This window comes from Bison bison, unplaced genomic scaffold (genome assembly GCF_000754665.1).
Source record: "Bison bison bison isolate TAMUID 2011002044 unplaced genomic scaffold, Bison_UMD1.0 scf7180017864530, whole genome shotgun sequence".
NCBI lineage: Eukaryota > Metazoa > Chordata > Mammalia > Artiodactyla > Bovidae > Bison > Bison bison.
Window position 1 is genome coordinate 6,590,280 of NW_011495080.1, and position 26,147 is coordinate 6,616,426.

Below are 26,147 nucleotides of genomic sequence, written 5' to 3' on the forward strand. Positions count from 1 at the left end.
CTTTTAAATTGTAACTGCTAGTTTGGTGAAGGAAGGATGATGGCATCCAGTTCACCATTCAGTGCTTAGCGCAGTGCCTGGTATATAGTGTATGGTATGTACCATGCACGTGTGGGTGTGTGCTCAGTCACTACCCACGCCAGTGTTCTGCCCTGGAGAATTCCATCGACTGTTCAGTCATGGGGTCGCCAAGAGTCAGACACAACTGAGCGACCCCATGGACTGTAGTCTACCAGGCTCCTCTGTCCATGGAATTCTCCAGGCAAGGATACTGGAGTGGGTTGCCGTGCCGTCCTCCAGGGGATCTTCCCGACCCAGGGGTCGAACCCTCATCACCCCGCCATTCTGCACTGGAAGCAGATCCTTTACCAAGGAGCCACCTGGGAATCCCATGTACTGTGTATTCAACAAATATTTTTTGAATGGACTTAATCGAATGACTTGTAAAAAGAATATTCCAGATATGCTCTATTTCTTACCTTTAGTAAGCTGCCTATAAAATATGAACCATGCCAGTTGAAAAACAGAACGTGACAAACAAAGCATAACCGTGCTCCAGGGGTTTGCCTTTAAACCGAGCATCACTGAGTGAGCCTGGACAGGCTGACGAGCTCTGCGGCTGTCTGTGTCCCTGCAGCAGCTCCACCTGAGAGCCTTTGTCCACCTCCAGAATTCTTTGATTCTCTGTTAATGGGGCACAGTAAGGACACAGTACGTTTTAGGAGACTCAGGGTTTCCCTCATAGTTATATTTTTTTCCTGTTAGCTGATGGGAAAATGTCATCTTGTTTCTTGGACTTGCAGGTTCTTTCCTAGTTGTGGGGAATTTTTCAAGCTAGCTGTAATGAAAGGGTCTCAAAGAACCACAGAGAGGTGTGGTATGTTCTTTTCAAGTTAGACATAATGTCCCTTCTTATTTTTACTTTTGATCTTCTGTGATACTGAGCTGACTTCTATAACTCTATTTAAAAAATCTAATATCAGAAATAAGGTCTAAAAAAAAAAAGAAAGAAAATCTATTTTATTTTGATGCTTGCACCCTTGACATCCTTTAAACTGAGTTTCCTACCAAATCAAAAGCATGCTTCAGAATTATGAATACTAACTCTAATGCATTCTTTCTTTATTCTGTTCTCTCTTTTTTCCTTTAATGGTATGTATATATACACACATTATTAAATTGTGGTAAAATACATATGTAAAATTTATGATCTTAATTATTTTCTTTTTTTGGCTACACCACATGGCATGTGGGATCTTAATTCCCCAACTAGGGATCGAACCCACATCCCCTACATTGGAAGCCCAGAATCTTAACCACTGGACCACCAGGGAAGTCCCACCCATTTTTAAGTGTACAGTTCAATGGCATTAAGTACGTTTACATTACTGAACAGCCATCACCATCACTCATCTCTGGAATTCTTTCCTCTTGCTAAACTGAAGCTGCATTCCCATTAAACACTAACTCACCATTCTCCCTTTCCCCTCAGTCCCTGGCAAGCACAGTTCTTTTTGTCTCTGTGAATTTGACTATTCCAGGAACCTCATATAAGTGGATTCATACAGTATCTTTTGCTGCTGCTGCTGCTAAGTTGCTTCAGTCATGTCCAACTCTGTGCGACCCCGTAGACGGCAGCCCACCAGGCTCCCCCATCCCTGGGATTCTCCAGGCAAGAACACTGGAGTGGGTTGCCATCTCCTTCTCCAATGCATGAAAGTGAAAAGTGAAAGTGAAGTCGTTCAGTCGTGTCCGACTCTTACCGACCCCATGGACTGCAGCCCACCAGGCTCCTCCGTCCATGGGATTTTCCAGGCAAGAGTACTGGAGTGGGGTGCCATTGCGTTCAGTGACTGGCTTATTTCACTTAGCATGATATCCTCAAGATCCAACCATGTTGTACCATGTATCAGAATTTCCTTTCTTTTTAAGGCTGAGTAACATTCTGCTATGTGACTAGACCACATTTCTGTTTATCCATCCATTGGATATATTTGGGTTGCATCATCCCTTTTGGCTGTTGTGAATAATGCTGCTGTGAACATAGGTATACACATAATTCTTTGGGACCCTTCTTTTCATTGTTTTGGGTCTAATGATTCCTTGAATCTTCTCTCTTAATGCTTCTATTCTTACGTGAATTCTTGCCTTCCTCTTTGGGCCATTTTCCACCCCTCAGCTGTCAGTCTTCTTTGCCATTTTGCTAATGATGAACCTCCTGCTGTCAAGAGTCTCCTGCTTCAGTGTGGCCCTCGCAGCGCGGCTGCTTTGTGGAGAAAACAGCGTGAGGACTGGGAAGTAGTATTTGTTCCCACCTCCCGGACACCTTCCTGATACTCTCTGAAGATATACCAGTGGTTTCTAAAATTTTAAAAAGGACAGCTTAATGATAGAGCAGCTTTTTATGGCTGTTGACAGTCTGCATTAATAGTAGCATATTCTTGATGTATCCGTCCTATAATTGTGATATTGATGTCTGTTTTTCCTCATGAAAGTGATATGTGACAATCATAGAAAACTTACATAGAAAAAATATTACACACAATAAGTAGCACTATTAAAAAGCAACCACTATTAACATCTTGATGTGTTTTTTCTGGTCTTCTTAATGTGAATTTTTATCTATTTAAGATCATATTGTTTTGCACGTTTCCTTGCACTTAATAATAAAATGCAAGCATTTTCTTGTTAGGTGTTTGTAAAGCTTTCATATGACTGAGAGATATTTATAGAATGTTCATTAAGTTAAATAACATTTTTCTAACTATAAAAATAACATTTCTTTTGGAAATGTCAGATATCTCAATATTATAAAGAAGTAATGAAAAAATTTCAAGTTCTCTGCCCACCCTTTCATAAGTTTTTTAACTATGTTCTTTTCCAGTCTCTTTTTGCCTAGCAACATTTATATCATATTTATATATAATTTTATATCCAGCATTTTTACCTAACATTATATTTTGTGATCTCCAGTGTCATTAAGTATTCTCCAAAAACTGTTATTTAAACATATGAAAGAAAATATGAATTTGCTGAAATTTTTTTATTCACATGCTTTTCTCCGATTTTGGATGTTAGGTTGTTTCCGGTTTTATGTTATTGTAAGTTATTGTATGTACGTCCTTGTATAGTTATCTTCCTGTGTATCTGTGACTGCTTCTTCAGGAGGTATTTATAGATACGTTATCAGTCAATGCAGTTTGAGGGCTTGTAGAAAGATATTGCTGATTTCCCGAAATGATTGTCTTACCTCACTTCGCCAGCTTTGTTCTTTCTGTTGTCCATTTTTGTGAATCTGATTGATGAAAAAACTCCTGGTGTTTCCTAGTGAAATTCAACACTCTCTTGCATTAATTGACCTTTATATTTTGGGTCGAATTGTCTGTTAATATCTTTTATCTTTTACATTTATAATGATATAGACCATATTATCCTATTGCAAGTATTTTATTTTTTTATTTATCTTTCAGTTTTGTCTGATGCTTTTGGAGCTACAGATTTTAATGTTTTAATGTCGTCAGGTTGGGTTGATTACCTTGCCGTTTGTTGCTTTTTCCATTGCTTTGGTGAAGCTAAGACTTCTTTTCCTATCTCGAATTCAGAAATATTTTCTTCTAATTCTTTCTTTTCCTCCCTTTTTACATTCAACTCCTTAATCTCCACAGTATTGATTCTGATGAAGATTATAAAGTGAGAGCTAATTGTATTTTTTCTAGAATATTATCTTGCCCTCATGTTTGTCCAAAATCCCAGTAAAATTGTGATGTGAAGCAAAACAAGGGCTTTTTCTTACTTTAGTGTCTTGATTTTTCCTCTGAGAAAAGTGAGGAGGCTGTGTTATACCCATGCAAGGGGAGGAGCCAGGAAGAGGGTCTGGTTCCCTCTCAGAAGCTTAGCTTCTCAGCTCAGAACTTGCCGTGTCTCCTCCCAGCTCAAAAGGTATGATGCTCCGCACCAGCTGGTGGGGGACTGAGACAGCAGAGGTAATAAGGATCAGGGGCCCACCAGTGAGGGACGAAGTAGCCAGAGCGAGCCTCTCGAAGTCCTAACATTTCAGTTTTCCTCAACTAGGATAAGCTGGCAGGGCTCTGCTCACTGGAGGCTTACTTGAGCCTCAGGTTGTAGCTGTGACGCTGCAGGTGATAAAGAAGAGCCCTAGCCTGGGAAAGTCAGAGATCTTGAGTCCAGGTTCAACTGTCAGCCAACTGTGTGTGTAACAGGGGAAAGTCTCTTAGCTTCTCCACTTTGCTTATTTATAGAATAAATCTGAGATTTATTCTTAATAAATTATGATCTCAGCAAGTGCAGAGGTGAGTTGTGCCATGACTCTGTTGGGGGGACATTTCTTGGCAACTTGTTTATCTTTTCTTATTAATCTAGTCAACCAGTGTGATAACCGTGTTTAGTAGAAATATCTCAATGTCATGTAATACTCCTGACTGTTCTTGGTCTACTTCAAGCTTCCCTTCTGAGAGTCCTCTGTTTTCCCTAATAATTTCTTCTCCAGCTACCTCTTGTGTTTAAGAATTTTGAAAGATGAGCTTGTAACCAGGAAATACTCAGAACCGATGTTTTTCACTGACCGTGCCCTGCCACTTGCCTGTGGTATAATTTTTTTTAAAAAGCTGATATAAAGATACGAAAAGCATTTTGAAAAATGTGAAGCATTAAGTTGATAAAAGTAATAGTTATGAGATACAAATACCTCCTCTCAACCAGGTTAATTGTTTTTATTGATATTAATAACAGAAATTGCATTAAGAAACAAAATAATCACTGGCCAAACCTTTTGAATTTCAAGTATGTTTATGTTAACATACTCATTTTAGACAGCTAGCACCGAGACTATGGTCAAGTGGTTTTTATATGAGAAAGTCATCTATCAGTCAATCCATTATACTTAAGTGTCTTAACATTTATCTCCCACTTTTTGATTTCCAGGGTGAGTTAATACCTCAGATGGAAATTTTTATGGTGTTGACATTTTCCTCTTGAGAATGTATTTGCTGTAATAAAATACAGTGACCTTTTGAAATCAATAAAACCTGTGTGAAAACCAGGACAGTTTTTTCTTTGTGCTCCAGGAGCACACAGCACTACATATTTAAATAAAGTACAAGCACATGACTGCAGATGTTTGTTTCATTACGATTATGTCTTGCCCCGTCTTCAAATAACATGAAAAATCGCCTTGAAAATAAACCTTGAATGGATATGATCTTCATAGAAACAGTTTCTTTATTAATTAAACTTCTATTTCACATAGTGCATTGCTTTGATCTCGTAATATTTTTTAAAATGTCCTGAGGGCTTATTTTCAAGGTTTCCAAATTAATTTTTATTTCTTAAAAGCCGTAACATATTCAGAGCTCGATGAATCCCAAAGACAGTATTTTTAAACTCCTGTTAAGTTTATTTTTCTTGGTGTGCTGGTCTACTGCATAATTTTCTTTGCTCTGTGGGTCACATGATTCCTCCCGTCCATAACACACGCACTTAAAATTTTCACTTCCTGATTGAGCCATCAAGATTATGTAAAATGTAAATCAGTCTAAATACCTGTGAGCAGAAATTTTAAGGGAAAAAAATGCTGTTTCATTTTTGTTTCATTATTAATGCCTAAAATATCGGAGTGAGTGTTTGCCTGTTTGTATTAGGAAAGTAAAGACTGTTAGGTTTTTTTTTTTTTGTCCCTTCCCTTTCAGATTGCATCAGACTTTGCTTTCATTATAAAAATAAAGTACCAAGTAGATAGACCGAAGGAGTGGTGTAGTTGCAGGACTGAAATCAAAATGGTTCCGATTACTGAGAGAGCTGTTCATGTACTTATTCCTTTCATGATCTGCATGGAGAGAGCAGCATCTCTCAAAAGGTAATGATTTGATAGTTCACAGTTGTAAATAGCCATTTAGCCTTTTTGCTGCCTGATATAAATGAAAGTAATTTCTGGCAGACTAGATGACGCTTGTTTTATCATGAATCTTAAAATCCCTGACATTTTCTCAAAGCATTTTTGAAGTTGTCATAGTAACGGCATGATATTTGGAGGGTCTTTTTAGTAGTTCTCTAGCTAGAGTTAATTAATTTTATTAACCCTGGACGTCTTTGTTTTTAATCCTTCTCTGATAAACAAGGGCCGTAATTGCTCAGATATGTATTTCGTGTTCTTTATTTCTTGGTGACTGTAGTTCGAGGACTTGATGTTTTGCAAGTTGTTGTAGGGAAGGAAAGAGGATATTATCAGCTGATTTCAGATAGGTTAAACCTGGGTTTTTAATTCTGTCTTTCTAAAATTGCACCACCGTCGTAGTACCTGAACTTAGTTTTCTTTAAAGAGATGGGTCATGGCAGATGTTCACTCAAGTTTTATTGTAACTTACACGGTTGAATTGTGTCACAACTATCCTCATTTTTTCCTTTTTAAAAATTCGACTAGATCAAGAACAAGAAATGAGGAACACAGAAGGGAAATGTCAGACTTTCAAGAGAAAATTATTTCTTTAAAAATGCAGCACTCAGAAACACCTTCAAAATCAGGTTCCACAAAATAAAAAGAAATGGATAAATCTGACTTTACCAAAGTTAAAAATGCAGCAGTGCTCTTTGAAACGCTAAAGTATGCTAAACTAAATTATCCTCTAGGAAAGTTTGTGGGAATTTTTTATTGGGAGAAAGTAGGTCAGGATCTTCTATTAGAAAAAGCTCTGTGGCAGGAATTCTTGCCAATATGGCGATTGGTGAGGAACGAAGCCCTTCTCTCGGGCAGGGAGACAGTCAGGAGAGAGAGTGGTCTGTGCTAAGTGTGGGTGCCGCTGCAGGGGTTCTAAAAAGTACCTGATGTTCGATGCTTTTTGTTTTGTTGTATTAGTGATCAGAAAGATGTGACAGTTACCAAAGGTATCACGTGAGTTCCGGGGGCTTAATGCTAACGCCCGTATCCCTACTGTTGTGAGGAGTGTTTGCTCAGCCAGGGGCAGTTCAAGACAGTCGGGGTGGCAGCGTGTGCAGCCAACAGCAGTAAAGGTGCTAATACACGTCCAGTGATGTCAGGAGTTACGAGACAGCGGTTTCAAAACCCTGCAGTAAACAAGGTCAAAGTGTCCCGTTTTGCTGGAAGAAGGGTTGTTTTTATGAGCTGGACAGCACATGGATGAAGTAATTTTTCAAAACAAACATCAAATTTATATATTGGGTTTTCCTTCCTAATTTCTGGATTTTAAAAAATTAACCAGATGAGATTTAGTAAGGGGTACATTTTTTTTTAAGCATAATTAATATACTTTTTTTTCCTGTTGTCTTCTGTTTGTTTTTAAGTGATTCATATAGTTTCCACAGAGGAAATGAAAATACTTCTGATCTAGGATTCTTAAATGTCCTTTTTTGAGAGCAAGCTCAGACCCAGTGCACAACAAATGCCAATCACCATCCCCAGTAAAACACTCCTTCTAATTCTGTACCTTTTGCTCTTATTTAGACCGGCATCTAAGTACAAGAAAGTTAATGGCGCAGAATACTGCTGAGTGCATGGTTCTCGTCCTAATGCATTTTCCAGCCTTGAACCTGAGAATGCCAGAGGCTGGCGTCCCTGGACGCGCGTCTGAGCGGTTATCTGCTGGTGGCCTGGTTCCTGAGCTAACAAGTGGGTGTCCCAGGCGCGCGTGTGCTAACAGCAGCAGCGGTGCCACGTGGCGCCCAGAGGTCACCTCAGTCTGGCCTGGAGATTGCCGGTCCTCCGTGAAGCTTCTGAGATGAACCGTGAACTTGGGGCATCCCGAGGCAGCACAGGCATTCTGGAGTTCCCCCAGCAAACCTGGATGATCGCGTAAACACAGCTTGTAAAGTGAAAGCAGGGGCCTTGAGGAAAGGAATTACCCTCATCTCGTTCCCGACCCGCTTACTGCGCTGGAAAACAAAGTAAGTTTTGTTTGTTTCTTTGTTAGTCAGTCTCTCCTACATGTTTTTTCTTGCTAACGTTATTAAGGACACTCAATATCTGGCAAACACCAAGTTGCTTTTTTTTTTTTTTCCTTTCCCCTTCATTGGGAAGTAGGAGATGAAGTTTGTTGAACAGCTAATTGCTTCTTTTATCTTTTCTATCTCTCTTCCTGTATCTAGCCCTCTGGCTGGCGTGTTAGAGATAGTAAGAGACTGAACTTTATCATCAATGAGAAAACAAAGAGTTCTCTTTTTTTCCCTCTGTTTAAATGGTTCAAGAACTTTGCCATTAATTAAATGACAGTGACACAGACAAGGCTGTTTTATGTGGTGCGGCCAGGAGCTCGTCTAATGACGCTGGCCTTACTTGCAGTGGGAAGCAGGGAGGTGCATATATGAGACAGGTGTGAGGCCAGGGGTCTGCATGTGGGCGCTGCAGACACCAGGTAGAAATGGCTCTTGGATGAGAGGCTGTCATTTTAAAACCTGTTAGGAGATGGAAAGGACCTGAGGGATAACAAGTAATTAATAATGTTGAGGAAAAAAAAAAAACAGCAACAGGTTTAATATTAAAATGGGACAAAGACCTAGCCGAACTTTTCCTTCATGTTAGAAAGTTTCATGCCTTGTAGAATTATAGCAAATACGTGTAATAACTTAAAAAAAAATATTTCAGAGGCTTCATCGCCCACACGGAAGATTCTGTGACATCAGCTTAATTCCGACTCTCGGCCCTCATCTTCCGGTTTTGTTTACTTGGTTTTCGGAGCTGCTCCTGTCTCCAGAGATGTTATATGGCTTGATACACTTTTAATACAAAGGTCTGTGCTTCTGCAGATGCACAGCAAATAGAAACGTGGAGTGAGTAGTCTGTGATTTGTGATTAAAATTATCCTTCCTCATAAAATGGACTGCTTTTACCAAGAATTTTCTCCACTTTTCTCAACTGAAAACAGTGTCACTTTGAAGGTAGAAGGGGGTGGCATGAAGGTAGTGTGGTGTTGGAAAGCAGAAATCTGAATCCAGTGTGGAATACTGTGTGAATTTAAACAAGGGCTGCTGTGCCGTAAGGGTTCCAGTTTCATGTCAGAAGGGTGATGGTGGGACTTGAGGTGTCTGTATTTCATATGAAACACTCCAGGCCCCCTGTATGAATGTGTATGAATTATTAATTCAGGAGCCATCTTTAAGTACCTTCTTTCTATAGAGTGTTGTGCTCAGAGCTGTAGTTTTTCACAGTGAAATTTACAGAAATTCAGTTTGTAAATCAAAGATTGAGAACAGTTTGAAACAAGGGCAAATGAGTGGAGCATTACCATCGAAACGGTTTGTTAAAGATGGTGCCAAGTGAGCAAGGCTGTCCCCTTCTGAGCTGCTCCTCCTAATTAAAGGGGAAGGTGGCTGCCATCTGTCTTCTTTCATTCAAGGCAGTAGGGGGCCTGGGGTGGAAGGAAGCAACCCCCCTCTTATTTTTCCCCCACTCTTCTTTATAGGCAGCTTTCTCCCTAGGCAGTGACCCAGAAGGTCATTGATGGTCTGTCTGTCTCAGAATGAATAGTAACATAAGTATGCAAGGCACTTGCGGAAAAAAAAAGTTTATAACATGCATTTATCTATTTACAAGTCTGCTTGAGTTATGTCTGAGAATATTGTAATCCCTGTGTTGATGTCTTTGCCCTTCTTGTTACTAAGGGCACTACTGGTAGAAAAAATGAGGAGTTTTGCTTTTATTGATTTTGTTTTTTCATGAAAAATTTTTTACACTCCACCGGGCATAATCAGAAGATGGCAGCATGTAGCCACCCCGTTAGGATATACAGGAATATTATTCTTATCAAAACCAAAGATACATATATACACACACACCAAATAATTAACATTATATCTCATATATATATGTATATATATATAACTGCAAGGGAAATTGTGGACAAAGATGTTAACAGGTCTTCAAGATGCTGAGTGGTCTGCTGGTCTACTGCAGCAGCTTTCTTGGACCAGTCATTGAAATAAGTCATGTCGGTTATCCTTCAGTTAAGCAAGAAGCCTTTTAAACCTTCCCTCATGAGAATGGGTTATTAGAGCATTTAGTTGTAGTTTGGGGCCATAGCTTTAACTGCTTTTGAGACATTGAGTACATAAAAAGTGATTGAGCCTGGTTGCCTCAGTTTTCACCTCTTTAAATGGAAGAAATGTGTGCTGCTTTTAAAAGTGTTTAAGAGAATATAGAATAATGCTTTCAGTCTTTGATCCAAACTTCATTATAACTGAAAAATTCTAAAATCTGGGTTATTTTTGTTTTCAGTTTTTATATTCTTAAGCCAAGTGTCAACAATTATCTAAAAAGATTTGGTCCTTAATACAGTCTATTAAGCCCCCACCCCCAAGTAGTGGATATGGACTTCCCAGAATATGCTGGTTTCTAGAACTCTTTGTGATGTGGAAATGTATTTCTTTTACCCTAAACAATATGTTTGGAAAGCCCAAATGTGAGAGTCATTGTCTATTAATTTTATTTTGAGGTTTTTTTTTTTCTCTTTCAAACTCCTCATCAACTTGCGATGAGCTTTCTTGGAAACTAAGATGCGCTTTATGCTGTTGGATCTTGGGAAGAGCAGTGTGTAGATTCTGGAAACACTGACATCAGTTAGTATGATTGGATGATACCTGAAAAGCAGCTCCCTTCCAAATCACTGAAGGGTACACAGTGCTGAACTGGCAGGGTTTTTTTTTTTTTTTTTTATCCACAGTGGTGGGAATTCTCTGGCCTTGGAGAGTAGGAAGGTAGGAAGGAGCCAGCAGTTAGGTCCTATGAAAAAGTTTATGATCCAATAACTGATTTGAGTCATTGATTTATGTTAACATTTCCTTAGCCACCAACTACATGCCAGCAGTCAGCACTGCAGATTCAAAAATGGGCATGTCTGGGGCCTGGCCGTCCAGGACATGTTAGTGGGATAAATGACATATAAAGAGGTAACACCACATACTGACAAGTACCATAACAGACAAACCCATGGTACGTGGTGTTGGCAGAGCCAGGTGGGGAGGCATGGGGGAGAGGGAGGAGTTAAAATTTGATTGAAAAATGAAAATTGTTGTGTACATGATTTATAAAGTGGCTTACATAATAGAATTTTGAAAAGGAAGGCCCTGAAAAAAGCCTTCTACTTTAAATATGAGGAAACTTAAATTTACTTCTGAAAGTTTTAAATTTTCAGCTGGTTGAAACCCTTATGAGAAAAAGTGTTCATTGTGTAATAGGCATTAAAAAAAAACAAAAAGAAGTTGTAGCGGTATAAAAGACAAGGTCTAAAAAAGGTTTTGGACTTTGTTAGAATAACTCTGTGTTCCCCAAAGGAGACTTTTGAAGAACGAGTCTTAATATGTTAAAATGGAGTACTTTGACATACTAAATATATCAAAGCATCACATACTGTATTGATTGCTGAGTCTAGCTGTCTAGCATGTGGGAGAGAGTGAACCTGAAGCTTGCCTACATCCTAAGTATATGATGGGAGAGATAAACCTTCCTCATGTCTTTCATGTTTTTTTCCGGAGACAGAATTTCTGTCCCAAAGCCAATAGCTGATCTCCCTGAGGATAAGTTAATTTCAAGAGTTATTTGTGGAGTGTTGCTGTATGCCAGGCACTCACCTAGGAGCCCAGCAGAAGCTTAGCTGACTGCGGCCCCTTGGGGTGCTTTGCATCCTCAGTAGGACTCTGTGGGTGTGCACACTCAGCTGCTGCTGCTTCCTGGGCACCTTTCCTGAGCATAACGGCATGGGCCCCGGCACGATGCTGCCTGTGGAGAGCTTGGAGCTGAGGTTCCACGCACAGATAAACATAGAGGAGAGAGATGAAATGTATAAAAGGAGGGGGATAAATCAAACACCACATGTTTGTAGAAAAGATTTTCTCAGGTTGGGCAATCAAGAAATGCATTATGGATTGAGGAAGCTTTGGCCAGACAGTGAAAGAAAAGTGGTGTTGGATTTGAGAACTGGGGTTGGGAGGGTGGTCCGAGTCCAAGGACACGCGAGCAGAGGCATAGATAGGGATGGGAAGAACCGTTGCACCAAGTGGGCAGTGACTCATGTGTTGTTGCCGGGCAACAACAGTGTGTGTGTTAGTGACTAACGGGAAGAGAAGGCAGCAAAGGTCTGTTGAGGCCAGACCCAGGAGGCCAGAGAGGGCTTATGACTAAACGATTTAGACTGAACACTCAAGTCACAGGAGCAGATGAAGAATTTCGATCAGGGGAGTGATCATAGGATCTTCTAGTATCAGTGTGTGGGGTGGCCCAGGCACTGAGAAAACCAGAGTCGGGAAAGCCCAGCAGAGCTCCAGGAGGCAGGAGCAGGGGGCTGAGTGAGGGGGCCTGGCTGGAATGGGTCTGGAGGAGAGGGAGCGGCTGCAGGGAGGAGAATGGAAGCAGAATTACTCCCGGTGTTTTTTTTAACTCAGGTGCCATTTGTTATTTCCATGTCATCTGCCGAGCCCTTCACGTACATTATCTACTTCAGTATAATCCTATGAGGCTAGTCCTTATTTCCCAGATGAGAAAACTAAGGCTCAGAGATAGGTTTGTCTGAAGCTGTGCGGCCAGTGGCATGTAGAAGAGCACACCCAGGCACCCCTGATTCCACGCCTGTTCTTTCTGCTCTACTAGGTTTTGAAGAGAGCAGGTGTGAGAGAGGAGACGATTCTCGTCCACTTTGTACTCAGTCAGGTGTCCATCAGGCGACTGGAGACCTGGAGGAGCTAAATCTCAGGGACAGTGTGTAGGAGGGTTGAAGACGAGGCTTTAAGAATCAACTGCGCGCTCGTTTACTCCGCACAGACTTGTGGAGTGTCTTTATGGATCAGCACTGCGTGGCCACGAGAGTACAGCGCTGAATGAGAGAGCCATATATTACTCCACAGAACAGGCTCCTGAGGGAGACTCCGTGCTGTGGGGTGGCTGTCAGGTAGGGGGAGTGCAGGTTGGCTATAGAACACCCACCTGAAGGATCTCACCAAGACTGGGGGCCAGGAAAGTCTCTTAAGGAAGAGGTATACTTAGCATGACACTCGCATGCTAAGTCCCAAGATAAAAACTGAGGAAAACACATAATCCAGGCAGGGGAGCGGGGATATACGAAGACCCCTGCGGCAAGAGAAACACGATACATCTGAAGAATTAGAAATGATGTGGGGCCGAAATGGAGAAAACAGGAGATGAGGCCAGCGAGGTGGGCAGTGGTTAGATCTAGGAACGCCCCAGAAGCTCTGCTCAGGGATCTGGTCATCTCGTTAAGGACGTAGGAAAATGTTCATGGATTGTAAGCACTGGCACACTGTGATTAGACTCATGTTTCAGAGGGACCATTCTGCCTGCTGCATAGATTTTAGGGAAGCAAATACTGGAAGCAGGAAACTGGCAAGGAGCTCATTGGAGAGAGGACTCTGGATGAAAAGCGCTGGTGATCTGGAAAGAGAAGAGAGACTCTGGTTGGTGTTTACGGATGGCAGACGTATGGAACTTGGGGGTCTGTTGGATGTGGGAGATGAGGGAGAGAGAGGAATAGAAGTCAACATGGAAGTTTCTAACTGGACCACTGGGTTGTTGCTGGTACTTCCCTAGGGGACATGGTGGAAGGATCAGATGTGGGGTTTAAGATGGTTAGGTTTGGTTATCCTAAATATTTAATAAAAGGAGCTGAAGGCAAGGGGGTTGGTTAGAGGGACGTCAGAATGTCCTAGTTCAGAAGTGAAGCAGTTCAGGCGACAGGAAGAGGACAAGGGTGTTTGGAGTGGGCGGGCCAAGAGGAGGGCAGACTAGGAGGAGGTTAAGGAGCTGACAGACCTGGCTTCCCTGGTGGCCCAGACGGTAAAGAATCTGCCTGCAATGTGGGAGACCTGAGTTTGATCCCTGGGTTGGGAGGATCCCCTGGAGAAGAGAAAGGCTACCCACTCCAGTATTATTCCCTGGAGAATTCCACGGGCAGAGGAGCCTGGTGACTACAGTCCCTGGGGTCACAAAGAGTTGGACACACCTAACATACACAGAGACCTCGATAAGTTTTCATATGAAAGTTGAAGTCACACAGGTTGCCAGCCAGACTTGGAGCGGAGAGGGTCAGTGTGTAGGTTGGTCACTACCTGTTGAGTATACCTGTTGAGGTTGGGCACTGAGGTGTGTGCATTGAAAGTGTGATTTCCCCAGTCTGTGTGCATCGCGTCAAGAGAGAGAAGAGGAGAGAATGAATGGGACCTAGGGTTCACCTCTGAGAGGAGTTAGGGATGGGAAGAGACCCCGGAGCTTTCAAAGGGGAAAACAGGGAATCTCAGAGTCTTGGGAGGCAGGTGGAGGTCGGTGCACGAGAGAGGAAGTGTTGAGCAATGCCCGGCTAACAGGGCTAAGAGACGAGGACTTGAGGGACCTTGGGATTGCTGAGCACAGAGTCCTGAGTTCCTTAAAGGGAAAGGTTCATGGAGTGATGAGGAGTGAGTGGGAATCAGTTGCTATGGGTAGCAAGCATCACCTACACTTGCAAGAGAGATTATAGCATCTACTAATGAGTCCTACTGTTCTATTTTTTTTTTTTTGAAGAATCTTCTAGTAATTCCCAGCTGTGTGTCCTTGGTCAAATTGTTTACCCTTTCTGTGCTTCATTTGTAAAATGAGAACCTGCCTCATGGGGATGCTGTGAGGATTAAATGAGTTGTAAAGCAGTGCTTGGCACGTAGTAAATGCCATGTAAGTGATTGCTTAATAAAAGCAAAGTAGGAACCATGTATATCAGCCATCACATGTCGTAGGTACTTTTTCCTGAGTATTCACAATACTTCTTTGTGTAAGTGGCAGCTCCCTGATTCTACAAACAAAACAGAGGCCTGGAAAGTTTTAAGGAACTTATTCCAGGTCACTCTGCTAATGAGTGGTGGAATTGGGGCACAGAGTTCCTTCAACCTGACTTGAAGTTGATAGTCCGCCCACTGGACCGTGCTCTGCCCTTTGGGCTGCTGCATAAAGACTCAGAACCTTCCATGGCCCAAATCTGAGGAGCAGTTTTACATGAAGTATGCTCAGTGCACTCTGTCTAACCCCTACCCTGTTCGTCATCTACCCTGCCCCACTCAGTTGTCTTATCTGTCTGGCCCTTGTAGGTACTGAGTTTGCAGTCTTTGTTCTAAAGGTTTGTCCTTCCTGTGGACTGGAGTGCATTCATTTGAGTCTTCTGTTAAGTTCACATGCCATCGTCCATATCTGCTTTGAAGGTTTTCTTCAGACTTAAGAGTTCAGCTCTTAAGTAAAATGGGCACCTCATATGAATTCTTGGATTTAATCTGATCTCAGAAAGAGAAGTTGTTGCCCATTCTTACAGGCTTTTCCTGCAGCAAAGAACTATCTATCCATCTAGTCTGAAATGATAGTGTGATGGTTGATTTTATGTGTCAACTTGGCTAGTACCCAGGTATTTGGTGAAACACCAGTCTAGAAGGTATAAACATACTTATGAAGGTATTTTTAGCTGATTTTAAATCAGAGATATGGAATAAGGCAAGTTATCCTCCATAAGGTATGTGGGCCTCATCCAATTCGTTCACGGCCTTAAGAGAAAAAGATTGTTGTCCCCCATGGAAGAAGGAATTCTGCCCCCAGGAACTGCCTTCCAGCTCAAGACTGCAGCATCATCCTTTCTCTGGGTGACCAGCCTGCCCTGCAAATTTTGGATTTATCGACCCCTGACCGCCGAAGCCATTGCCTTAAAATCCAGTCTCTTCATCTCTCCCTCTGTCTCTCTCTGTGTCCACATGCACACTCACACACACACCACATTCTATTGACTCTCCTTTTCTGGAAAACTGTGGCTAATATAGACAGGAAGACATAGAAGTTTAAACTGTTCAGCTGCTGTTGATACTAACAGAAACTGCGTCAGGCCTCTCTAGGCATGCTTGGTGGAGGTGTGTACTGCTTGTTGTGTGGATGAGGAAAGCGAATTCCAGGAGGGATGTGTGCACCCACTGTGATGCAGAAAGAAGATGGGAGAGCCAAGGAGAGAATGATTCCTCGAGTGTGGTTCAGTTGCTCTCTTGCTGTTTGGCTCACATGTTCTTATTAAGCAAGATAATAAAGTTACTGGGTTTCCAGACATAATTACTGCTAACATTTGTGAACTGTTTTCAGGAGGTCAGGTCTATCCTAATTGCTTGACAGGTGTTAATTATTTTAATTCCTACAACTACCCAGTGAGATCAGAACTGATATTCACCCCCCTTTCCAGATTTGAGACACCAGGTCCCAGCGAGCAGCGTGGGCACTGCCGCACAGCCAGTGCGTGCGAGCCGGCGCGGGGCCCAGGCCGCCTGGCCCCAGAAGCATGCTCCGCACACATCCATCCCACTGCTCCTTGGCCCGAGAGGTCTTGAACGTCGCCCCCTCATCTGTCCCTGGGGAGCTTCCGTCCAGAACATTCATCTTGGTAGGGGTGCTTTGGTAGGGCTTGCTTTAAAAGAGAAGATGGTGTATGTTAGTTTTCAAGAGGCCTTCCTGTAATACTTCCCTTGCTGCCTCCTTGAGAAACAGAAAACACTCCCATTGTAGGAACACTGTGGGGTAAATTCTTGCCGGGGTATGCTTTTAGCGACTAGACTTTCCTGTCTAGCCTAGGGACACTGGGGGCCACCTGACTGGCCAAAATTCATGCAGAAACGTGAGGAAGCGGTGATGTGGCCTAGCACCTTGTCCAGCAGTTTGGGTTGTGCTCTGCAGACTCTTCGTGTGTGTCCCTTGGTTCTCTGAGGAACTGCCCCTCGTAACTGCCATTTAGCAGGCCTTTGGTGCGTCAGGGATTGTTTTAAGTGTTTCACAAACATGGTCTTGTGGAATCTTCTTCACATTATCATCCCATTTTACATGTAAAGAAAGCAGCGACCCAGGGAGCTCGTGCTTCCGAGGCAGGATTTAAACCTTGTCTAGGGACCCCAGCCAGCCGTGTTCCCTGTCACTCTGCTGGCACCTCCCTGGTGCCTACCATTCCTACCTGCTAGACTGTAAGCTCTGTGAGGGCAGGGACTGTTTCCCTCTGGGTTCACCATCAGACTTCAGTATCTACCAGGTGCAGGGCCTGACACACAGGAGATGCTTATCACATTGATGTTGAGTGATCAGCGGACTCGTCCTGTTCTTTGGGATCACTCCCCAATACCCATGGCGCCAGGGGCGGGGCAGGGAGAGCACCGACCTACTGAGGGTAGCTTGGACAGACGTGGGTTTAGCCCTTGGGCACCTGTTCCAGGGTGTTTTCTCCTTCAGATGAACCTCTCAACCTGCGCCCAGTCAGTCCTACATGACTCCGTGAGTAACTCTCCTTCCCAAAAGAAGTCTGCACAGTACTGTGTACATCGTTGTCATGATCTGTCAGGATCTCCACCTTTCACAGCTGGTGTGCCACACTGGTCTAGGACACCATTTAAGTAAGACTGGTGCTTTTAAGGGGTCATCAGTTGTGTATTTTTAAAACATTCCTTAAACTCTCTGCTTCTTCCATTATCCCACATTCCTCTTTGTCTCTTTCTCTGTGTCTTTCTCTCACACTTTCTTGGTCTTACACACACATATCCCTTAATTTGTCACCTACATGTCTCATAAACATCTCCTGTCTTTTTTTAGTGAAACACGTGGTATACATGGAAGACCACTTTGTAAAATGAAACTGTGTGATTTATATTTTGTCTCTTTTTCCTTAAACTTCCTCTCCTTTGATCCATAAATGAAAGCTAGATATTGTATTCAGTAACCTTTAAGCTAATTTTTCCTTTTGGACATAGTAAGTTATGATGGCACTGACTGAAAAATTACTGTAAATGTAAGAAGTCTTAGAATTTACATCCAACTCTAGGCCATGCAAGAAATGCAGATTCACAGCCTTCTCTGTGCCAGACTTCACGTCCTCTTAGCTTTGGAAAGCGTCAAAACTGGGCAGTGTATGTTTGGGAATGACCAGTCAAAACAGTGAGACAGATAAGCAAGAATCTAATTTTCAAAAATTTAAGTGTTGGGGAGGAAGCATGCTTCAAAACAGATTATAGTCTTATCTCATGGGAGGTCTAAAATTAATAAATGCATTTGAGAGATGTTCCCTCTCAGCGTTCTTAAGCTCAGTTATTTTGCTGGCATTCCTCCTTTTGAACCTCTATTCTGAATTTACTTTTTTTTTTTTTTCCAGTAAGGAGGAAGAAAAAGTTCTTCTTAAAAATTCATTAGAAATTAATTTTAATCTCAGCATTTAGTATTCTTTACAATATGATGATAAAGACTGGTTTGAAAGGGCAGTGCTTGGTCTGATCAGCCATGGAAAAGGAGGACAGGCCATGGTCCTGGCCAGTGCATCTTTGCCATGATGGATTCATTGTAATTCTTTCATTCCCTTCCTTGCTAAGCCCAGTGGCTTCTGTTACAACATGTGGCAACTTCTCCCTTGGAGACTGACTCAGTCCAAGTTGCCATAATATTTAGGACCAGCTACAAAGACATTTCTTCCCCTAAACCCATGCCAAATCTAAGTCAAACTGTCTTCTCCTCCCTGGCCATTCAAATAGATTCAGCTCCTGTTTGAAAAGCCCAAGAAATGCACAGGCCTCTTTTTGTTTCCTTGCCTGTTCAAACAGATAAATAAAGAAGGCGTATCATACCGGGTGCTGCTTTGAGCTTGGTCACTTCCTTCTGAAACGGACTCTTACATGTGTTTTAAGAATTGCAACTTAGATGCTCTAAAAAATAAGAAATCCTGTATGTCCTAAGCTTGTCTACAGTAAATCACTGCTGTCAGTGCTGATGGAGGAAAGAAGAGGAACTCTAAAACCACGGGCCTTCACCAGATGTGGCGCTGAGCTCCTGGACGAGCCTGCAGAGGCCTGAGCCTGGGCAGGGTAGGGAGAGGTTCTCATCCTAGGCAGCTTGGACCGACCATCTGCTAAACAGACAACACTAAACAAGTAATATCAACCAACCCATTTTGTTTTTAAGAAAAGAAAGCCTACCAAAATAGAAAAAGAACCCCTGACAAATAAATTTGTTCTGACCTCTAAACCTAGTCCAGGGCTTCCCTGGTGGCTCAGACAGTAAAGAATCTTGCCTGCAATGCAAGAGACCCGGGTTCGATCCCTGGGTTGGGAAGTTCCCCTGGAGAAGGAAATGGCTACCCACTCCAGTATTCTTGCCTGGAATATTCCTTGGACAGAAGGGCCTGGCAGGCTACAGTCCATAGGGTCGCAAAGAGTCAGGCACGACTGAGGGACTAACACTTCCACTTCCACAAGCCTAATCATTTTATCCCTTGGCATTTGATTCTCGTAAAACACTTGTATGTTTTATTCATCCTTGTAAAAATAATTATATTCCATATCCAACTTTACTAGTAAACATTAATTTCTTCATATTTTTAGCGAGATGTACTTTCCTTCATGGGTTAGTTTGTTTTGAAGTGTAACTTTCAGCACAGTGCATTTTATGAGTTGTAGTTCTGTCTTTTTAATTGGTTTGTTATTTGATATATACAAGAGATTACTCATAACATACAACTAAGCTCTAAAGCACAATTTTTTAAAACATTCCAGTGACCCACCTCCTCCTTTAGGAACTGGAATGGTACAGATGCTTCTGGATCTTTGTACTTCCTTCCCGCTATTCTCTGGCCTCCTTGCAGTTTAGAAATTTGTGTTTATAATTCTCCTGATTTTTTTAAAAGATGTATAAATTTTATCACATAAATGAGCATTGCTAAAGGTATTTGGAGATACCAGAAAGTGGTATCACACCACGTGTAGTTTTTTGCAGCTTATGTTTTCCTTCCGTATTATGTTTATAAAACTCACCCATGTCGTTGGGAGTGGAGCTGCAGCTCCTTTGTATACGTTGCTGCAGTGTTCCCGCGTGTGTGACTGTATCACAGTTTACCCAGTATCCTGTTTATGGGGAAAGGGGAAAATTACAAGGAGTTCTGTTTAGTCCTGTTAACTTTGAGATGCCTGTTATAATTCCACTGGGGATGTTGAGTTGGCAGGTAGACATTCAAGTTTGTAATTCAGAGGAAGGTCTCTGATGAAGATACCAGCGTATGGATGGCAGCTAAAGTATTATTTCTCCAGCCATTTGTAGAATGCTGTTTAACCCATTGATTGGCATTTTTTTTTTCTTTTTTCCAATCTTTCTGGTCACTTTGCTGAAGTGTGACTTGTAAAAAAATAAATGAGAAGAATATGAGCCTTGGAGAAAATAGAGGGAAGTGTCTTACAAACTCTAAAGGGCTGTATAAGCTTGGGTATTTTATTATTACCTCTTTCAGGGAGTCTCATTCAGTCCAACTGAAATTATATAAGTTTGCATTGGAAACTAAAAAAATATATACTTAATTATTATATCTCATTTTAATACTTTGTTAACTTTTAGCTAATAACTAATGTTTACCTAGTGCTCATTTTACATGAATTAAGACATCTAATCCTTAAAACAGCCTATAACAGATAGATGGTATTTATTCATATTTTACAGATGAGAAAACTAAAGTTCAGAAACTAAACTCCGGATTTGAATGCACAGATTTGGCTCCTAAAAGCTGTGCTCTTAGCTAATATGTGGGACTGCCTCTCTTTTCAAGGACAAGTTTCAGCCAGTTCCTTCAGCTTCAAGCTTTCAAAACCTTTTTGGGTCACATTGCAGCATGGCCACCTTGAACCACCTACAAAACAGCACTCAAGGCCGCAGGCGCTGGCAAAGGGCCTTGTCTGAGCTGACTTAGTTTCACCACTGGACTGGCCCGAGATCTCACAGGGTGCCCCCACCTACCAAGTGTCCATTCTGTGCGCATTAAAAATGATGCACTTGATTTAAGTTCTATGCCTAAAGCTTCCCAGTGAGCCAGTAGTGGGCCAGGGACTGTAATCTGGGTCTCCTGCCTTTCAAGCACTACATTTGTTTTGTGTTAATAAACCATATTTCTCCATGGGATCTGGCAGAAATTTGAAAGTGGTTAATTTTATTGCAGTAAATACTAAGAATCCTTTTCAAAGCACAGAAACCAAGCTCCAGGCAGGGAAAACATGATTTGCTCTCAGAGCCTTTGGCAAACTCACACTGGTTCTAGAATTAGATCATAGATCGCTGGCCTTGATTCCATCTCCCTCTGGTGCTGGCTGAAGGGGGTCAGGACCTCTGCTGTGGTCACAAGGCCACACTTGGACCTAGACACACTCTTGCAAGTGGAGCTGGAACATATGACGTCCTACCCACAGAGCCAGCATGTCACAGCTGATTGCTACGGGGGTTATGATGGGGAAGTCACATTCCTGGGACACCGGTGATACGGGTCAGGACCCAGGTGAGTTAGCCCAGCTAACTCCGAGCTGCTACTGCTAAGTCACTTCAGTCGTGTCCGACTCTGTGCGACCCCATAGACGGCAGCCCACCAGGCTCCCCCGTCCTTGGGATTCTCCAGGCAGGAACACTGGAGTGGGTTGCCATTTCCTTCTCCAATGCATGAAAGTGAAAAGTGAAAGTGAAGTCGCTCAGTCGTGTCCGACCCTCAGCGACCCCATGGACTGCAGCCTACTAGGCTCCTCCATCCATGGGATTTTCCAGGCAAGAGTACTGGAGTGGGATGCCATTGCCTTCTCCATAACTATTGGTTCCTAACTCTGAGCTAGTAGGAACCAATACTTGTCTGCCTTTCTTGTTGTGTGACAGGTGCCATGCATGTAACTTGCTACGGTTGTGAATGTGCCATACTTTCTAAACCGTGGTCAGTCAAAAAAAAAAAAAAACTATAAGCATAAGGGGAAAAAAATCTTGAATTATAAACTGCTTGAGTGTGGAATGTACAGGGAGTGGTTTATTACTTTTGTCATGAGAAGAATGGTTAAGTGCATTGTGAACCGAATGCACACTGTGATAAAATGATCGAGAAAAACCGAGAGAAAGGATTCAGCAAGAGGGAAGCTGAATTTCCAAGGTTGGTCTGGTTGTGTTCATATGGGAACTGGGGTTGGGTGTCGCGTTCACAGGAGAGCCACAGTGCTAAGGTGCACAAGGGCGTGCATTATTTCTTTTAATTCTCATAATTCCCACGACAGCTGAGATGGGACCTGGGGTTTGCCTCTGCCCTGATGGAAGGACTCTAGGCAGTTGGGACAAAAACAGACCCGATTGGGGCTGCACTCAGTTCAGCAGGTTAACTTTGCTGTCTGCAACTGTTCCTAGACCAGATGCTTCAGAACTGTATGATGACCCGTTTGGGCTTGTCTGTGTTCACACTTTCTCTGCATTGCACGTGACTCCATTGCCACTTCTGCAGCCCTGTCAGTTCAGAGTCTGGGCAGCGAGCAGCCTGGCGGCCAGGTGAGCTCAGCACACGCAGCCTGTGAGACCTTGGGCGACGCCTCTGCTCCGTCAGTCACGGGCTGTGTGAGTGCCGGTGAGTCCTCCTCGGCCCTGTGTTGATGGTGGTGTCCGTCGTATCGTCATAGGATATGTTGTGTGAGGAGGACACCTTGGATATTCTCCCTGGAGCTGGGCAGTGGGAGGGACCACCACGTCAGTTCTTCCCAGTCATCGGGTCTGACATTGCTCTGTGCCCCAGTGGGTGACGCTGCTTACTATTGGTAAGCAGTTTCCTCGTTGAGAGGCATCCTTCACATCAGAATGTGCATTTGTGTGTGGGTGGTAAAAATGAGAACTGCTTGAGAACTAGTTCTTCCTTCACAGGAATATATCCAAAGTTAAAAATCAGGCTTTCCATGTCAGTTTCCAAAACATGTTGAATGAATAAAAAGGGGAGAAATACTGGACCTTGGTCACAGTTCTTAAGAAATACAGGTCTGATTCTACACACCCCCTGAGAAGTCAGTGAGGAGAACTGTCTTCCGTAGTGGCTGCTGTATAGCTAAAACGTGAGAGAGAGAGGAGCTAATTGCTCCTCATTTTTGTGCCTCTAGGTGATACGCAATAATTTTAATTTCATGTTCACTTAGGGTTACTATGAGATTTGATGAGATCATAGTTACAAAGAATCTTAAATTCTATAAATGAAGAATCTGATGAAACAGTACTTCTTTGCTTTGCTTAAAACCAGTGTAGCTGCTGTTGCAGTGTTTTTTTCCCTTCCCTGCCTGCCTTCCCTTCCTTCTCTACTGCTCTCTTCTCCGCTTCCCTCCCCGTCCCTCCCTTCCTTCCATTTATCCCACAGTGTTTGTGCAAAACAGTGTACAAACACACACACAGGCAATCGCAGGTTATGATGTGCTAAGAAGAAGAAAATCGGAAACAGTAAAGAGTATCAATAAAGCCGGTGTTTGCCTCTCCGTGTACATAGTAGAAACTAAGGGGAATGATAGAGCTGTTGTTGCCAATTGGAGGATAGGTTTATAAGCATAAAGCCTGGTCTTAGGGACTTCCCTGGTGGTCCAGCGGTTGAGACTCTGTTCTTCCACTCACTGCAGAGGGCACAGGTTTGATCCCTGGTCAGGCAACTAAGATCCCACATGCTATGCGGCATGGCCAAAAAAAAAAAAGACTGATTTTATAAAGCTACTTACCTTAGAATCACTCTTGGAGATGTTTGTTCTCATGTAGGTAAAGAATAGATAGAAAGTTAGTTTTTCCTAACGATCACAAAAGATCATTTGTGAAAACCAATGTCTCACATGTGCATTATAGGATTGGATGATGACTGTTGGTTGTGTTGTAATAAACTTACAGGAAAAACTTATTTACAAATGAGTTTAGCGCAAGGATATGCCTTTGTCTGCCGTTTTCAAAGGAATTTGTAAAGGGAAAGCTCGTTTCCGTGGGATTTATGGTAGCCATCGGTTCCTAAAGAAAATTCACGGAAAATTCCCATCATTGTTCTTATACTGAAATCAGGGATCAGGTCTTCTGTTCACATGAGGCTCAGTGGGCACAAAAGTGTGGAAGGAAAACCCCCATCCCTGCTGAGGGTGGGCATCCTGGCTGGCAGGGTGGCCAGCTTGAGTTTCATTTCTGAATGTGCATACCTGGAACGTGTGCTGGAAGTGGCTGGCTCAGGGCACTTCCTACTTCCCGCCACCTGGAGAGAGGGCTCTGGAGCTCAGTCCTTCCCAAACCTCACCATAAAGCAAGCAGAGACAGCACCTTCAGTTCAGGGAACACATCCAGGGCTTAACTCCTTAGGACGGTCTTTGAGTCCATTCAGGACAAACTGTGTCTCCTCTTCTTTGGCCCTTCTGACTTAAAAGTAGCCAGGATTTTTAAACTGACTAACCCTTAAAGATTTCCAGAGGAGAAAATTAGAGCAGAGACCTATTACAGCCGAAAGTTAACATTCTTTAATATTACCTCTTATCCTTAAGAGTGGAGCAGTAGATCATTGAAAGTTCATGTTGTGACTGATTCCGTATTTAAATAATTTATAAATCAGTACCTCATTTTACTGTTGAGTTCTCTTCAGGTCCATATCACCACTATCATTTCCATGAGGTTCCAGGTCCTTTGTAAACAAATGAAACACAGTGCTTCTTTATGACATGAGTTAAATCTAGATCCCAGTGATATTTGGCACTTTCTTAATACCCAGATGGGCACAGCGTTTGCCTTGAAGTGAAGACGTGCGTGGGGTTTTAATCACATCATGTTTTATTTTTTCTCCTCTAAATATCGCCATTTCAATAGTTGCCTCTTAATGAATGACTGGTTGTTTACTGTGGTTTATTACCAGAAATTTGAACATTAAAAAATTCTAATCAAAATACAGATGGAAAAAATTTTCCCTCTCAGTCTCTCATCTCTTATATTAGAATAAAAATAAGTAGTCTTCGTTTTTGAAACTTAATAGTTTAAGAAATCCCATCATTCTCTTTTTGAAAACCTAAGTTTAATAAATCAGAGGAAATTTAATTATAATTCTTAAACTATAAAAAGCTTTTTATAAAAAAAAAAAAAAAACAAGGGTAGGGCTAAAATAAGTTTCACCTCTTGAGCCTAATCATCATTTGAAAGAAAATGTAGTCAAGAAGTAATTTTTGCTGTATATTTTCCACTGTTTAATCACTGAAAATACTTGGAGTTTTGTTTTGTTTTTTCTTTTTAAAACAACAGGAACAAGGCACAGAGTTTGTTCTCTACCGAGGTAAGATCACTAGAATCCAAAGACCAAATTCCAAACAGGCCTCAGATACCTGCAGAGAATCAGAGATGTTCAAGGCAGCCTGCAGGCAAAAGGGCTGTGTTCTGCCCCAGGGGGGTTCTTAAATGAGAGTTTTGGATAAAAACGCTACCCTCTTTTATCTTTGAAAGTGAGTAAATCTTCATAGCAGGTTATTCTCTTGAAGTGAGATGGACACAGCGACCACAGGGAGGTTATGCTTTGGGAGTGCTCATCAAATTAAGGAAAGAAGAAGCTTGTAAAAGGAGCCACGTAGCTCAGTACTCAGATGCTCAGTCGTGTTTGACTGTTTTGTGACTCCATGGACTGTACCCGCCAGGCTCCTCTGTCTATGGAACTCTCCAGGCAAGAATACTGGAGTGGGTTGCCGTTAGGCATTCAATCTGCTGAACTGCAAGCACAGACGTCAGAGGAGCAGATGTTTCCATGGCCCTCTGCGTTGCTGTGCTGCTGTGACACACCCGCACCTCAGAGATCAGCCCCTGGCTTTCCAGCTTCGGCTGTCCCAGAGGACCAAGCACCGTGGGCTCAGGCTAGGGTCGGAGTTTGGTGAACGTTGTTATTGGCCCTAAGGCAGAGGGCTGGACTTGGGCAGACTTGGGGTAACAGAAAGCTGTTCTCTGTTCCATGAAAGTAGAGACACAATACTTTCAGATCTGCCTTCCGACTGCCCAGTATAGGTCTATAGTTACCGTTGCATTTATAATGAAAAGAAATGATCTGACACTCACTTAGCTAAATATAATTTATAATTTTGAAGTAAGATTGAAACGTGAAAGATCATGCTTTTCAAACTGCTATGATGACTTAGACAGACAACTCATTTTATATAATGGTGAGTTAAGCCCGCCAGCAGCTGAACAGTTTTCATCCATTTGTTCAGACACCTGCAGTTGGGTGCTAAATGCGCATGTTTAATTGCTTGAACTTAAATTATAAAATCCCTAAAGGATGTTTTTATCCTGGAATGTAAGTCTCTTGCAAAAACTGCCAGCTCTCCTGTCCTCCTTGCCTGTCTCAGAATGT

The 26,147-nt window shown here is 42.4% G+C and overlaps 1 long non-coding RNA gene across 1 annotated transcript in view; it reads left to right on the plus strand.

The window, feature by feature from the left end:
• Positions 1-1,810: 1,810 nt before the first annotated feature.
• The window catches only part of LOC104982315, a 61,625-nt gene continuing 37,288 nt past the window's right edge, over positions 1,811-26,147 (plus strand). Inside the window, exon 1 of the long non-coding RNA XR_824501.1 lies at positions 1,811-7,914. This is a non-coding gene — a long non-coding RNA (uncharacterized LOC104982315). The remainder of the gene's footprint in view (positions 7,915-26,147) is intronic.